This window comes from Trichosurus vulpecula, chromosome 1 (genome assembly GCF_011100635.1).
Source record: "Trichosurus vulpecula isolate mTriVul1 chromosome 1, mTriVul1.pri, whole genome shotgun sequence".
NCBI classification, from domain to species: Eukaryota; Metazoa; Chordata; class Mammalia; order Diprotodontia; family Phalangeridae; genus Trichosurus; species Trichosurus vulpecula.
The window spans coordinates 456,573,981-456,590,523 of NC_050573.1; positions in this window are offsets into that span (position 1 = coordinate 456,573,981).

Here is a 16,543-nt window from a genome sequence, read left to right on the forward strand (position 1 = left end):
TGCACAATATGCATATATGTAGGGAGGACCCACATGTAGCAAGGTCCCATCTTTTATGAAGGCTGTCCTTCACATGTAGGATGGGAGTGTCATTTAGTGGTTTAAAGGGAGGTGGTATAGACATCTCCAGCCTCTTCTCCCCCTATTCTCCTCCAAAAGATACTTTAATTCCTGCTAGGAGAGGAAGCAGGAGGGCAGAGGCTTGGCCACTCTCTTCTCCTCAGAGAGAGAGGAGAACCAAGCTGTTAGCTGAGCAGGGCTTTTTCAAGTTTTTCCACTCACAACCCCTTCAGCACTTCTTAAACTGGGTCATGAAATGCTCAACCAGGAGATGTGATTTTCAGAATCATTCTACCTTCTGGCCACTTTTTCAGTTATTGGGGTTGGGAAAGCAGGATCTCCGAACTTTATATCCAAGACTTAACACCTTTCTCACCTAATACCAGTTCTACAATGAGCGCACACAGTGAACAGAAAAGGTATCAGAAAAGGTATACATAGGTATACATAGAAGAATACATACTAGACAAGATGAAATGAAGGAGTTCTCGCATTGGGAGCAAGGTAAAACAGTTCAACCAAGAAAAAGAGTCCTTAGTCTCACCTTAGGGGAAGTTCTCCAAACTTTCTAATTTGGCAAATTGGAAATAGGGATGTGATGGAGACTGCCAGATCCCCTTATGTCTTCCCAGAGTCTTTTTCTTCAGCAACCTCATGAGCTATGGATGTAGCTTTTGTGAATGGATAGAAAGGGTGAGACAGAAATGTGAAATGGACTGAAAAGTGGGTGATGTGAAAGTAGAAATAGCAAGATCTGAGGGATGACTAGCTAAGTAGAGTTAAAAAGAGTGAGGAATTAAGAATAATTCTGTCGTTATGAAACTGGTAGACCAAAATAATGATGATGCCTTTGATAGAAACGGAAAAGTTTGAAAGACAATATGGTTTTGGCAAAGATAATAGGTTAAAAAAAGTTGAGAATATAAAAGGAATCAATGAAAATTAATGTGAAGGAAGGTGGCCTAGTAGTACTAAATCTTTTTAATACAATACCAAACCAAATTGCAAAGCAGTAATCATCAAAAGAATCTGGTACCTATTAAGAAATAGAATGGTGGATCAATGAAATATATTAAGTACACAATACACAGTAGTAAATGACCATAGCAATCTAGTGCTTGACCTACCCAAAGAGCCAAGCTTTTGGGACAAAAACCTCACTATTTAACAAAAAATTCAGAGAAAACTAGAAAGCATATGGCAGGAACTAGGGATAGACCAACATTCTCATACCATAACCCAAAATAAGGTCAAATGGGTTCATGATTTAGATATGAAATTTAATAACATAAATTAGTGATGTGAGGAAAAATTTACCTGTCAGATCTATGAATAAGGGAAGAATTTATGACCAAACAAAAGAGAGAGAGCATTATGGGATTTAAATGGATAATTTCAATTACATTAAATTAAAATATCTTTACAAAAACAAAACCAATGTAGCTGAGATAAGAATGAAAGAAAAAAAACTGGGGGAATTTATAGCAAGTTTCATTGATAGCAGTCTTATTTCTCAACTGTATAGAGAAGTGAGTCAAATTTATGAAAATAAGAGTCATTCCCTTATTGACAAATGTTCAAAAGATATGAACAAGCAGTTTTATGATGAAGAAATCAAAGTTATCTATGGTCATATGAAAAAGTACTCTAATCAACTATTTATTAGACAAACAAATTAAAACAACTCAGATGCCAACTTACATGTATCACATTGGCTAATATGACAGAAAAAAGAAAATGACAAATACTGGAGGGAATGTGGAAAGATAGGGACACTAATGCGCTTTTGGTAGTTGCCAAATTAAAATTGTTAAAATTATATGTAATGAAGAAAAATAAAATAAAATAATTAAATGTTAAAAAAGAAAAACAATAGTTTCAGTTTTAGATATTTTGTGTTTAAGAAATCTCTGGATATCAAGTTTAAATGTCCAAGGAAATCGAATGTCAACTTCATAAGATGGATTATAGAGGGGTAATTTAAAAGATGGGGAGAAAAATGAACCAGAAAGCAATGTCTGTGTTGCTGAAACAAAAAGAGTAGAGGAAAAGGAAGAGATCACTCCATTTATATATTTCTTTTTTTTAAAATTTATTTATTTAACATATTTGGTTTTCAGCATTGATTTTCACAAGAGTTTGAATTACAAATTTTCTCCCCATTTCTACCCTCCCCCCCACTCCAAGATGGCATATATTCTGGTTGCCCTGTTCCCCAGTCAGCCCTCCCCTCTATCACCCTCCTCCCCTCTCATCTCCTTTTCCCTTTCTTTCTTGTAGGGCAAGATAAATTTCTACGCCCCATTGCCTGTGTATCTTATTTTTTAGTTGCATGCAAAAACTTTTTTTTTTGTTTCTGAACATCTGTTTTGAAAACTTTGAGTTTCAAATTCTCTCCCCTCTTCCCTTCCCACCCACCCTCTCTAAGAAGTCGAGCACTTCAACCTAGGCCATGCATGTATCATTATGTATGACCCTTCCACAATACTCATGTTGTGAAAGGCTAATTACATTTTGCTCCTTCCCAACCCATCCCGTTTTATTGAATTTTCTCCCTTGACCCTGTCCCCTTTCCAAAGTGTTTGTTTTGATTACCTCCACCCCCATCTGCCCTCCCCTCCATCATCCCCCCCCCTTTTATTTTTTTTTTATCTTCCTCCCCCTTCTTTCCTGTGGGGTAAGATACCCAACTGAGTATGTATGGTATTCCCTCCTCAGGCCAAATCTGATGAGAGCAAGGTTCACTCATTCCCCCCTCATCTGCCCTCTCCCCTCCTCCCAAAGAACTGCTTCCTCTTACCACCTTTAGGCAAGATAATCCACCCCATTCTATCTCTACCTGTCTCCCTCTCAGTATATTGCTCTCTCATCCCTTAATTTCATTTTATTTCCTTTAGATATCTTCCCTTCATCTTCAACTCACCCTGTGTCTGTTCTCTCTCTTTTACATATATATATATATATATATATATATATATATATATACACACATACATACATATATATACATATATATACATGTACATACATATATGAAAGCACACACATATATATATACCTACATACACATGCATACATATACACATAGATACATACATACAAACACATTCACTTATATATATATACATAAACATATATATATATATATATATATGCATATTCCCTTCAACTACCCTAATACTGAGGTCTCATGAATCATACACATCATCTTTCCATGTAGGAATGTCAACAAAACAGTTCACCTTTAGTAAGTTCCTTGCAATTTCTTTTTCTTGTTCTTTTTCTTGATTACCTTTTCGTGCTTCTCTTGATTCTTGTGTTTGAAAGTCAAATTTTCTATTCAGTTCTGGTCTTTTCACTGAGAAAGCTTGAAAGTCCTCTATTTTATTGAAAATCCATATTTTGCGTTGGAACATGATACTCAGTTTTGCTGGGTAGGTGATTCTAGGTTTTAATCCTAGCTCCATTGACCTCCGGAATATCGCATTCCAAGCCCTTCGATCTCTTAATGTAGAAGCTGCCAGATCTTGGGTTATTCTGATTGGGTTTCCACTATACTCAAATTGTTTCTTTCTGGCTGCTTGCAGTATTTTCTCCTTGATCTGGGAGCTCTGGAATTTGGCAACAATATTCCTAGGAGATTTCTTTTTGGGATCTATTTGAGGAGGTGATCGATGGATTCTTTCAATTTCTATTTGGCCCTGTGGCTCTAGAATATCAGGGCAGTTCTCCTTGATAATTTCTTGAAAGATGATATCTAGGCTCTTTTTTTGATCATGGCTTTCAGGTAGTCCAATAATTTTTAAATTATCTCTCCTGGATCTATTTTCCAGGTCAGTGGTTTTTCCAAGGAGATATTTCACATTGTCTTCCATTTTTTCATTCCTTTGGTTCTGTTTTATAATATCCTGATTTCTCATAAAGTCACTAGCTTCCACTTGCTCCAGTCTAATTTTTAAAGTAGTATTTTCTTCAGTGGTCTTTTGGACCTCCTTTTCCATTTGGCTAATTCTGCCTTTCAAGGCATTCTTCTCCTCATTGGCTTTTTGGAGCTCTTTTGCCATTTGAGTTAGTCTGTTTTGTAAGGTGTTGTTTTCTTCAGTGTATTTTTCAGTATTTTTGGGGGTCTCCTTTAGCAAGTCATTGACTTGTTTTTCATGGTTTTCTCGCATCCTTCTCATTTCTCTTCCCAATTTTTCCTCTACTTCTCTAACTTGCTTTTCCAAATCCTTTTTGAGCTCTTCCATGGCCTGGGACCAGTTCCTGTTTTTCTTGGAGGTTTCTGTTGTAGGCTCTTTGACTTTATTAATTTCTTCTGTCTGTATGTTTTGGTCTTCTTTGTCAGCAAAGAAAGAATGCAAAGTCTGAGACTGAATCTGGGTGCGTTTTCGCTGCCTGGCCATATTCCCAGCCAACTAACTTGACCCTTGAGTTTTTCAGTGGGGTATGACTGCTTGTAGATTACAGAGTTCTATGTTCCATGTTTGGGGGGGAGGTGCCAGCTCTGCCGCACCAGCACTGCTCCTTCCCCAAGAACCCCAACCCGAACTGGGCTTAGATCTTCGGCAGGCTGTGCACTCCTGCTCTGATCCGCCACTTAATTCCTCCCACCAGGTGGGCCTGGAGCCGGAAGTAACAACAGCTGTAGCTGCCCCACCTCCGCTGCCCCCGGGGCTGGAAGCCGAACCGTGAACTCCTTCCACTCCCGCAGCTTTTCCCACTAACCTTCTCCGCAGTCTTTGGTATTTGTGGGTAGAGAAGTCTTGTAACTGCTGCAGCTCACTGAATCAGGGCGCTAGGGCCCCCTCCGCCCGGCTTCTGGTCTGGATGTTCCAAGCCGCTCAGGCTGGGCTCTGCTCCACTCCATTCCCAGCTCCCGGCTCCCAGCTCCAAGCTCCGTGTGGGAGAGACCTCACCCAGAGGCCATCCAGGCTGTCCTGGGCTGGAGCTCTACTTCCCTCTGCTGTTTTGTGGGTTCAGTCATTCTATAATTGGTTCAGAGCCATTTTTTATAAGTTTTTGGAGGGTCTCCGTACGGAGCTCACATTATTCCCTGTTTACCAGCCGCCATCTTGGCTCCCTCCATTTATATATTTCTAGTCTTGATCTGATTGCTTTTCTTTCTCTGCCTTCTTGTTCTATAAAAAGGGGAGGGCAGAGAAGAGAGGAAGACTTATAATAGCATATGGTGAATATAATGGAAAGAAATTCATAGCTAACAATCATAACTATGACTATAAAGAGGATGAAATGATTAGATAACAGAACCTACCAACGTATTGATTGTAAGAAATCCACTTGAGGAGGTGGAGCCAAGATGGTGGAGAAAAGGCAGGGACTCACTTGAGTCCCCAAACCACTCCAAATAGCCTTAAATAATATCTCAAAACAAATTCTAGAGCATCAGAACACAAAAGGATGGAGTGGAACAATTTTTCCATCCCAATACAAAATCAGCAGGAAAGGTCTGTTGTACCAGGCTGAGTGGAGTGAAGTCCAGTACAGGATGCACCAGCACAAACCTGAGGCCCAATAATCAAGGAGCAGGCCTTAAGGGTGGCTGAATCAGTGGTGGTAGTGGCAGTTTCTGGACCTCTCAGCCCACAGATGGTAAGGGGGTCAAACAACTGGTCATAAGGAGATTACAGGGGTCTCTTTGCTGGGGCCAGAGGCAGGACTCTGTTGCATTGCCCATACTTGGATCTGGGTCACAGTCCTGGGTCTCAGTGCCAGAGCAAGGTGGAACATTAGCAAAACAGAGCTTCTAGCTACGAGCTAACCAGAACCCTAGTCACAGCTGCAGGGTGGAAAAAAGTGCTTGTAGTTCCTCACAGACAAGTGCATAGTAGGGGAGAGTAGTAAATACACCTCTCCCTAGATCATACCACCTTGAAAGAACTGAAACCTTACAGGTCCCCAGAAGTACTTCTGAAAACAGCTGCACAAAAAACTTGAAGCTTGGGATAGTGCCCCTTCCACTCTGGAAGCAGAGCCTAACTTTAGCAGTGAGTTAAAAGTCAATAAATAGGCTGAAAAAATAAGCAAAAAGCAGAAAAATATCCTGACTATAGAAAGTTTCTATGGTGACAAGGAAGATAAAAACACCAAATCAGAAAAAGACAACAAAGTAAAAACTCCTACATCCTTAAGAAAAGATATGAATTGGTCCCAGAAAGAACTCAAAAACGATCTTAAAAATCAAGTAAGAGAAATAAGAGACACAGAAGAAAAATTGGGAAGAGAAATTAAAGTGATGCAAGAAAACCATGAAAGAGTCAATAGCTTAGTAAACAAGGCACAAAAAACACTGAAGAAAACAACATCCTAAAAAAAAAAAAACAGAATAGGCCGAACAGTAAAAAAGGCACAAAAATCTAATGAAGAAAAGAATGCCTTGAAAGGCAGAAATGGCCAGAGAAAATATGCAAAAATTTACTGAAGAGAAGAACTTAAAAAGCAGAATTGGCCAAATGGAAAAAGAGGCACAAAAGCTAACTGGAGAAAATGATTCCTTAAAAATTAAAACTGGGCAAATGGAAGCTAATGACTTTATGAGACAAAAAATCCCAATAAAACAAAACCAAAAGAGCGGAAAAAATAGGGAAAATGTGAAATATCTCATTGGAAAAAACAATTGACCTGAAAAATAGATCCAGGAGATAAAACTTAAGAATTATTGGACAACCTGAAAGCCATGAAAAAAAAGAGCCTAGACATCATCTTCCAAGAAATTATCAAAGAAAATTAGCCTGGTTTGTAGAACCAGAAGGTAAAATAGAAATGGAGAGAATCCACTGGTCACCTCCTGAAAAAGATTCCAAAATGAAAACTCATAAAAATATTATAGCCAAATTTCAGAGCTCCCTTGTCAAGCAGAAAATATTGCAGGCAATGAAAAGATAAAAAGTCAAATATCATGAAACTAAAGTCAGGATAACACAAGATATAGACGTTTCTATGCTTAAGGATCAGAGGGCTTGGAATATGATATTCCAGAAGGCAAAAGATTACAATCAAGAATCATCTATCCAGGAAAACTAAGTGTAATCCTTCAGAGGGAAAAATGGATATTCAACAAAATAGAGGACTTTCATGAATTCCTGATGAAAAGACCTGAGCTTAATAGAAAATTTGACTTCCAAATATAAGACTCAAAAGAAACATAAAAATATAAATATGAAAAAGAAACCATAAGGGATTCAATAAGTTCAAACTTTTTACATTCCTACATGGGAAAAATGATACATGTAACTCCTAAAAACTTTTTCATTATAAGGGCAGTTTGAAGGATTATACATAGTGGGCACAGGTGTAAGTTGAATATGATGGGATGACTATCTAAAAATAAAATTAAGGGGTGAGTAGAAGGCCCTGGGAGAAGGGGAAAGGGAGAGGTAGAATGGGGTAAATTATCTTGCATAAAAGAGGCACAAAAGAAATTTTATAGTGGAGGGGAAGATAGGGGAAGGGGAGATGGACGATGTGAACCTTTCTCTCATAAGAATTGGCTCAGAGAGGGAATAACATATACACTCAGCTGGGTGTAGAAAGCTATCTTACCATTCAGGAAACTAGGAGGGAAGGGGATAGGGAATGGGAGGTGATAGAAGGGAGGGCAAATTGGGAGAGGTAAAAGTCAGAAGTAAAACACTTTTGAGAATGGACAGGGTGAAATGAGGGAGGGGGAGAGAGAGAGAGAGAAACAGAGAGAGAGACAGAGACAGAAACAGAGACAGAGAGAGGATAAATGGGGAAAATAGGATTGAGGGAAATACATAGTTGGTAATCATTACTGGCAAAAAATTTTTACAGCAAATTTCTCTGATAAAGACCTCATTTCTGAACTACATAGAAAACTGAATCAAATTTTAAGAAATAAAAGTCATTCCTCAATTGCTAAATGGTCAAAGAATATGAAGAGGCAGTTTTCAGACAAAGTAATCAAAAACAAAGTCATATGAAAAAATGCTCTAAATCACTATTGATTAGAGAAATGCAAACTAAAACAACTCTGACCCACCACCATACACCTATCAGATTGGCTAACATGGCAGAAAAGGAAAATGATAAATACTGGAGAGAATGTGAAAAACTTAAAACACTAATGTACTGTTCCTGGAGTTGTATACAATTTGGTAACTATGCCCAAAGACCTATAATATCATGCATACCATTTGACCAAGCAATACCACTACTTGGTCTGTATCCCAAAGAGATACAAAAAAAAACAAAAAAAAAGAAAATATATGTACAAAAATATTTATAGCAGTTTTTTTAATGGTGGCAAAGAATTGGAAATTGAGAGGATGTCCATCAACTGGGAATGACTGAACAGGCTGTTGTATATGATTGTGATAGAACACTAATTTGCTATGAGAAATGATGAACAGTTTTCAGATGAAGAAATTAAATCTGTCTATAGTCATATGAAAAATGCTCTAAATCACTATTGATTAGAGAAATGCAAACCAAAACAACTCTGAGGTATCACAATCCCACCTATCGGATTGGCAAACATGACAAAACAGGAAAATGACAAAGACTGGAGAAGATGTGGGAAAATTGGAAGACTAATGCATTGTTGGTGGAGTTTTGAACTGATCCAACCATTCTAGAGAGCAATTTGGAACTATGATCAAAGGGCTATAAAAACTGCATGCAGGGGCAGTGGGGGGTTGGAGGGGAGCCAAGATGGCAGAGTAAAAGCAGGGACTTGCTTGAGCTCTCCCAGAAACCCCTCCAAATGCATGTAAAATGGACTCTAAACAAATTCTAGAGCTTCAGTACCCACAAAATGACAGAGTGAAACAAACCTCCAGCACAAAACAACCTGGAACGTTGACAGGAAAGGCCTATCACACCGGGCTAGGAGCCAGCACAGACAGGGCTGGAGCAAGCCTCATGGGACTGAATCACTGGCATCTGTGGCAGTTTCCAGACTTCTCATCCCACAAATGCCAAAGACAACATAGATGATCAGTGGGAAAACTGTGTCAGACCTGCATGAGAGAGGATCCTGGTCCAGTCCCAGTCCCAGGGTGGTGGAGGTCACAGTAGAAGCAGCAGTAGGAGTGGTGGCAGCAGCTGCTTCTGGAGCTTCAGGCCAATAGACTGGCAAATCAGAGGAGGATTGCAGGAATCTCTTTGCTGCCACTGAGGCAGCTTTGCCCTGCTTGGATCTTGATTGCAGTCCTGGGTGGCAATCCTGGGGTGTGAGGAGGTGCACTGGTGTGGCAGACCTTGTGGCTGTGGTGGAGAGGGAACCTCACAGTTCCAAGGAAGAAGAGAGTGCTTAAGGTCACCCACAGATCAGAGGACAGGCCAGGAAAGCAGTAAACACCTCTCCTTGGATCATACCACCTTAGAAGAACTGAAAATTTACATGTCCCTAAAAGTATCTCTGACAACAGCTGCACAAAACCTCTGACACTTGGGACAGAGCATTCTCCACTCTGGAAACAGAGTCCTACCTTGACAAAGAGCTTAAAAATCAAGTAATTGGCTGGGAAAATGGGCAAACAGTGTAAAATACTCAGACTATAGAATCTGACTTTGGTGACAAATAAGATCAAAACATACAACCAGAAGAAGACAACAAAGTCAAAGCTTCATCAAAAGAACCATCAAAAGGTTCTAAGAAAAATACGAATTGGATGCAGGCCACGGAAGAACTCAAAAAGATTTTGAAAATCCAGTAAAAGAAGCAGAGGAAAAATTAGGAAGAGAAATGAGAGTGATGCAAGAAAATCATGAAAAACAAGTCAACAGCTTGCTAAAGAAGACCCCCCAAAATACTGAAGAAAATAACACCTTAAAATAGACTAATCCAAATGGCAAAAGAGCTCCAAAAAGCCAATGAGAAGAATGCCTTAAAAAGCAGACTTGACCAAATAGAAAAAGAGGTCCAAAAGCTCACTGAAGAAAATAATTCTTTAAAAATTAGAATGGAACAAATGGAAGGTAATGACCAAAAGAATGAAAAATAGAAGACAATGTAAAATATCTCATCGGAAAAACAACTGACCTGGAAAATAGATCCAGGAGAGAGAATTTTAAAATTATTGGACTACCTGAAAGCCATGATCAAAAAAAGGTCCTAGACATCATCTTTCAAGAAATTATCAAGGAAAACTGCCCTGATATTGTAGAACCAGAGGGTAAAATAGAAATTGAAAGCAGAACCAAGAGAACACTGTACAGTAACAGAGATACTGTGAGATGACTAACTTTGACAGAGTTATCTCTTCTTATCAATGCAAGGATCTAAGACAACTTGAAAATACTCATGATGGAAAATGCTCTCCACATCCAGAAAAAGAACTACAGAGTCTGAATGCAAATCAAAGCATTTTTTTGCCCTCTCTCTTTTCTGTTTCTTCTTTCTTATGGTTTCTCCTATTGGTTCTAATTCTTCTTTACAACATGATTAATGTGAAAATATATTTGATATGAATGTATATGTAGAGGCTATATCAAATTACAGGCCATCTTTGGGTGGGGGGAGAGAGATGATGGGGAGAAAATTTGGAACTCAAAATCTTGTGGAAGAGAATGTTGAAAACTAAAAATAAATAAATAAAAGTAAAAAAAAAAGAAATGATGAACGGGATGCTCTCAGAGAAACCTAGAAAGACTTATATGAACTGATGCAAAGTGAAATGAGAAGAACCAGGAGAGCATTGTACACAGTAACATAAATATTGTATGATGATCTACTGTGAATAAGTCAGCTATTCTTAGTAATACAATGAGCAAAGATAATTCTAAAGGACTTGTGATGAAAGGTGCTGTCCATCTCCAGAGAAAGAACTGGTGGAGCCTAAATGCAGATCAAAAATACTTTTTTCTTTATTTTTCCTGGGTTTTTTGTCTGTGTTTTCTTCCACACCATGACTTACATGTGAAAGTGTTTTGCATGACTGCACATGTATAAGCTATGTCAGATTGCTTGCCTTCTCTCTTTTTTTTGAAGTTGTAAAGATTTTCATTTTATTTGTTTTAAACTTAAATACAAACCAGGAAAAGAAAAGAAAAAGAACATTGCCATGTACACAGTAGAAAATAAGAGAGCATTCAATATAAAACAATAAATTTCCATTTCAAGAAAACCTATATAATAAATACCATACATTGTTTTCCAAGCTACTCATCTTTTCTTCACTTCCTTGTAGGTTTCTTTTCTTCTCTGTCATGCACTTTTCATTTTATTTTTCTACCCCCCCCCAAAGGCTACAATTAAACATAAATATATACATATACATAAGTATCTATAAATATACATATACTTATATACATATATGTAAGACCATACTATGCATATTTACACTTGTGTAACCAGAATGCCTTTGTTTTCTTTGAGTGACTCAGCTTACCTCATTGAGCCTCTGGATGCTGTGGCTTGCTCTTCTGGGGCAGGAAGTCCAGCCACCATACCAGGAATCAAAACTTCCTGTGTGATGAGTCATGGGCCTGGCTGAGGGAGGTGTTAGCTCCAGAACCTGGTCTACGCTAGGGGGAGGGGCCAAGTCAAGAACCAATCAGCCCTGGTCATTCAGGCAGTGCTTGATGATGTCAAAAACTCTATAAGAGGGGAGAGGACAGCTTGAAGCTCTCTCTTTCCTTTTCTGGTTGGTGTGGGAGCAGCGGCAAGCAAGTGTGAATCTGGGACAGCCCTTGCTCTCGGGCGAGCCCAGATGTTGGTAACTATGAATTGTATTGGGTCTGTCTGTTGATATTTGTAACTTGTTTGTATTTTGGTTTTGAGGTTCGGGGTGCTGGTTTGTTTTTCCCCCGAACTAAATGAATGTTTTAAACCTCAGGGTGCTGGCTTTTTTTCCCCTGAAGTACGTGAATCTGTATTTGGTCTGTCTCTTGATGCTTGTCTGTATGCTCCCCTGAACTAACTGAATGCTAACTGAATGCCGGCATATTCCCCTGAACTAAATGAATGTTGTCTGTATGCTAACTGAATGCTGGATTAAAGTAAGCTGGTCAACCCCTTCACCATGCTTTCCTTGTTTAAGCAGATGAAAATAACCTGTGCTTTCCTGGCTGCCTCCTGGGTCCAAGCAGCCCCCTGGTGCCGGCTGTGGGGGAGGGATCTTACTCCCCCAGAGAAGCTGCTAGCTGGGTTGTTAAAACAACTTGCCATCTCTTTCTCCAAAGGTGAATAGCATCTTCCTTCATAAGTCTAAGTCTGTCCATGTTTTTTTCTAAATCAACCAGCTCATTCTTTCCTACACTACAGCAATGTTCCAAGCATCCCATCTGGGAGATTGTCAATGAAAAGTTTTTCCCAGTTTTCTGCATTCCTTCTACTCTTGGCTACATTGGTTTTACTCTTACAAGAAAACTTTTAATTTAAAATAATTGAACTTATCCATTCTATTCTTCGACAATGTTCTCACCTAAAATCATAACTTAAGGTCTGATACTACTGAATCTCTTTCTTTTACAGCTTTTTCCCCTGGTTTCTTTGAAATTCCTAACCTTTTACTCTTCCAAAGGATCTTTGCTATTTTTTTTAACTCACTAAGATTTTTTTTTGTAATGTAGTTGGTATGGCATTGAATAAATATCAGTAAAATTGTCAGTTTTAAATTATATTGTCTTTACCTACTCATGAGCTATAAATATTACTCAAATTATTTAGAACTGACCTTATGTATATAAAAAGTGTTTTATGTTTATGTTCACATAGTTCCTGTGTCTGCTTTGGCAGGTATACTCTCAGGTATTTTATACTGTCCAGTTATTTTAAATGGTCTAAACCAATATTGAATAAAATTGCTGATATATAGTGTATTTTCTCTTTTTTCTTTTGATTATCTATTTAATTTTGTCTGCTTTTTTACATAATAAATTCTACTCCTATCCTTTATTTTTGACCTTATTGAGTCCCCTATAATTGGTCGCTAAAGTTTACCTTATATGTCTCCCAAATGTTTTACGTCAAATTTTCCCTTAAGTTCTGGGGTTTTTGTGACAAAAACATGAAAGTCTTTTAGTTTGTTAACTATCCACTTTGTTTCCATTCAGGATTATACTTAACTATGCTGGGTAACTTACTATTAGTCATAAGCCCAGCTCTTTTGCTTTATGGAATCCTCTGAAATTTCTTGCCTTCTCAATGAGAGGAAGGGAGGGAGGGAAAAGAGGGAGAGAAGTTGGACCTCAACATTTAAAAAAAGTATTAAAATTGTTTTTATACATAATTTATGATTTAGAAATATGTTAGAATATTATGTCATATGATTTTGTGAAAGGAATTGATTCAGATAAACCCAGACTCATATGAACTGATATGGAATGAGAAGGAACACAAAATCATTTATACAATGACTATGATATTGTTAATGAAAATAATATTGAAAGACTTAAGAACTGTGGTAAATGCCATGGCCAGCAGACTGATGTTGAATCATGCTTCCCACCTCTTAGCAGAGTGGTGATAGACTAGAAATGTAGAATGAGAGATATGTATTTTCAGAAATTTATTTATTTTGCCCAACTCTACTTATTGTTTCATTTTTTTATTCAGAATTTAAACACTGGAAAAATTAGCATTTTCCCAAACCAGCAATCTTCCACCAGGAAGTTTGCTTTGCAACTATTCCCTCCCCTGTAATATCCTCCCTCTTAACCTGATCCCTCCCATCACCGATTGTTTCCTTAGTGAGTTTGATAAAAGTGAGATTTCCCTGATGTCCATTCTCTTTACCCCTTCCTCCATTCTTCCACTCTTATATTCTCTTCTTTCACACCTTGATTATGAGAACTAATGAATTCCACAACCTTCTTCCTCCTTTCTATTCTTTTTATTTTCCCTTTTCCTTCTTTTAAAAACCTGAGAAAAGAACCATTCCATTCCCAGGTTATGATCTTCTATTTTTCTTAAACAAGAAAAAATACAATGCTGGAGTAGGTATGTGGAAGCCAGGTGATCAACTACCATTCACTCAGCCATCTTTGCTAGAAGCTAAGTTTATTTCTTACAAGGAAGGGTTTTTATTTTGGAGTGAAGGGGTAGTTATCAGTGGTAGTGGAGGTGTGGTGATAATAGTAACAACAAAAGAAGAAAACAAAGAAAAGAGTATGAATAAAACATTTTAATAATATGACAAGAGAACAGAAATAACACATGCAGGGCAGCGTTGGGATTTCTCACTCAAATTTATTTGAAAAGAGACAAGCTTTTAAAGGGACAAGAGATTCATAATGCTATGTAAAGTCCTTTTGGGGGGGGATGTTCCTATTTATTGATATTTGTCAAATTTGTAATAATATTTTTAATTTTAAAAAATATCTGCTTGTTCCTATATTGTCTCATTATTGCTCCACTAGGGATAGGAAATCATTGCTTCTACAAAAGATTTCAACTCATCTACAAAGGCAGAAAGGCTCATCTCTATTCTACAATTTCACTGATTCAGTGTTACTTTTTTCTTCTTCTACTTGTCCTCCAGACATTGGCTTTGACTTCTTTTTGCCTCCTCAAAATATTTTGCTTCGTCCTTTCTATCTTGAACATTTTCTCTTCTTCTATCCAAGAACTCTACTTCTATACTAACATAATTGGGTTATTTCCTGCATCTGTGCTGGGAGACAGATCAGAGAAATACCCTGGACAAATTTCCCAAGCTTTTATTTTCTTCTTAAGTACAGAAATCAAGTTAGAATTATAACATACAGGATTGGGAAGTGACTCTGGGAGGTTGCTATAACAATTTGCTTGGTTTCTCTAGGTTTGTTTTTTTGAGTTTGGGTTTATTTGTTTGTTTGTTTGGTTGGTTGGTTGGTTGGTTGGATTTTTGGTTGGCTGATTTTTTTGAATCTCAAGTGAAGCTATGGTTCTTCAGAGCTCATTGAAATTCTTTTCTGAAAACGTTTGGTACTTTGATGGATTTCTGGTTTCATCAATATGGGTATTCCCTCAAACCATGAAATTAATACCCTTCCTTCCCTTAAAATTTTGTAATATTTTAGTCCATGTGATAAAAATAAATTGTGGGATCATGTCCTGAAAGGCATAAGGGATCTTATGGGTATTCCAGTTAAACAGTCCTATTTTACAGCCAAAAAACTGAGGAACAGAAAGATGAAATAGTCTGCCCAAGGTCATATGGGTATTAAGGGAAAAACTAGGATTTGAAGCCAGTTCCTCAGTCTCCAAATTCAGTGCTTCTTCCATTATATTATGTTGCGTCCCAAGTTTCCTTTCTTTATCCCTAGCACTTAGTATAGTGGCTGGCACATAGTAGGTGGTTAATAAATATTCACTGACTGACACTCTTCTGTAAGCCTTGCTTTCACAATTTTAATAACTAATGTTTTCAAACTCTGCTTTTCAAGTGGGAATAGTTAGACCAATGTCTTTTGAATAGGTATAGTATTCTGGTGCTTTGTAAAGTAGTACAATGTCATTTGCAAATAGGAATATTTAAAGAACCTCACTGTTAACAAAGAATTTTTGTTTGGACTAAACACAAAATACGATACATGACAATCATGAATCTTAGGTAAGCATGTCATTCTGTTTTACAACTTGATTGATGCTAATATATATCAGATCATTGGGGAAAAATTTCTCCTCTCTTTTTTATTTTTTTTAAACTGGGTCTCCCCATCTTTTCCGTATGAAAGTGCAGGGACTACTCATGACTGGAACAAAATCTTGTTTCTGAACTGGCCTGATTCAATCCTCCTCAGACAACCTATTGCCCCCTGACTTTAGGAGACTCCATCATATTGATGCCAAACTTGGTGCAGATATCCAATCTGCATCCACTACAGTTTAGAACTTCCAAACTCAAGAGATCAGCCAGCCTTGGCCTCCCAGATAGCTGAGATGATAGATCTTTACCATGGTGCCCAGCTCTCCTTCTTTTGTGGAATTCTGCATAATTTTAAAAGTGTGTGTGGAACACCTTGTCTGAGCAAAGCTTTTAAGTTTTCTTTTTATAGTATAATGATTTTTTAAAATTCCATGAATTTTTAGTTTTTTTAAGATTCTATAAACAATAAATAGAAACACAGAATTATAGATATCTGAGAGAAGGGCTCCAGAAGCCATCTAGTCCAATCCGTACCCTACAAAGAATCTCATCTACAAGTGATCATCCAGCACTTCCAAAGGTAGGAGTGGTGGTCCTGTTCCTCCTGAAACAGCCCATTCCATTTATTTTTAGCCATTCATGTCTTCTCCAGTGTTGGAAGGTTTTATTTATATTAAACATAAATGTTTCTCTGTAACTCTCTTTCTCATCCTCTACCCTCCATCCATTTGCTCCTAGTTATACTCTCTGGGGTTAAGTATAATGAGTCTATTTTCTTCTTCAATATGACACTCCTTCAAACAATTGAATCCAGGGATCAAAACCCTTCAAAATCTTTTCTCAAGGCTAAACATGCCCAGTTTCTGCCTTGTATAGTATTTCCTTCATTCATCACAACATTCTAGGTACCATCTTCCAGACATACTCTA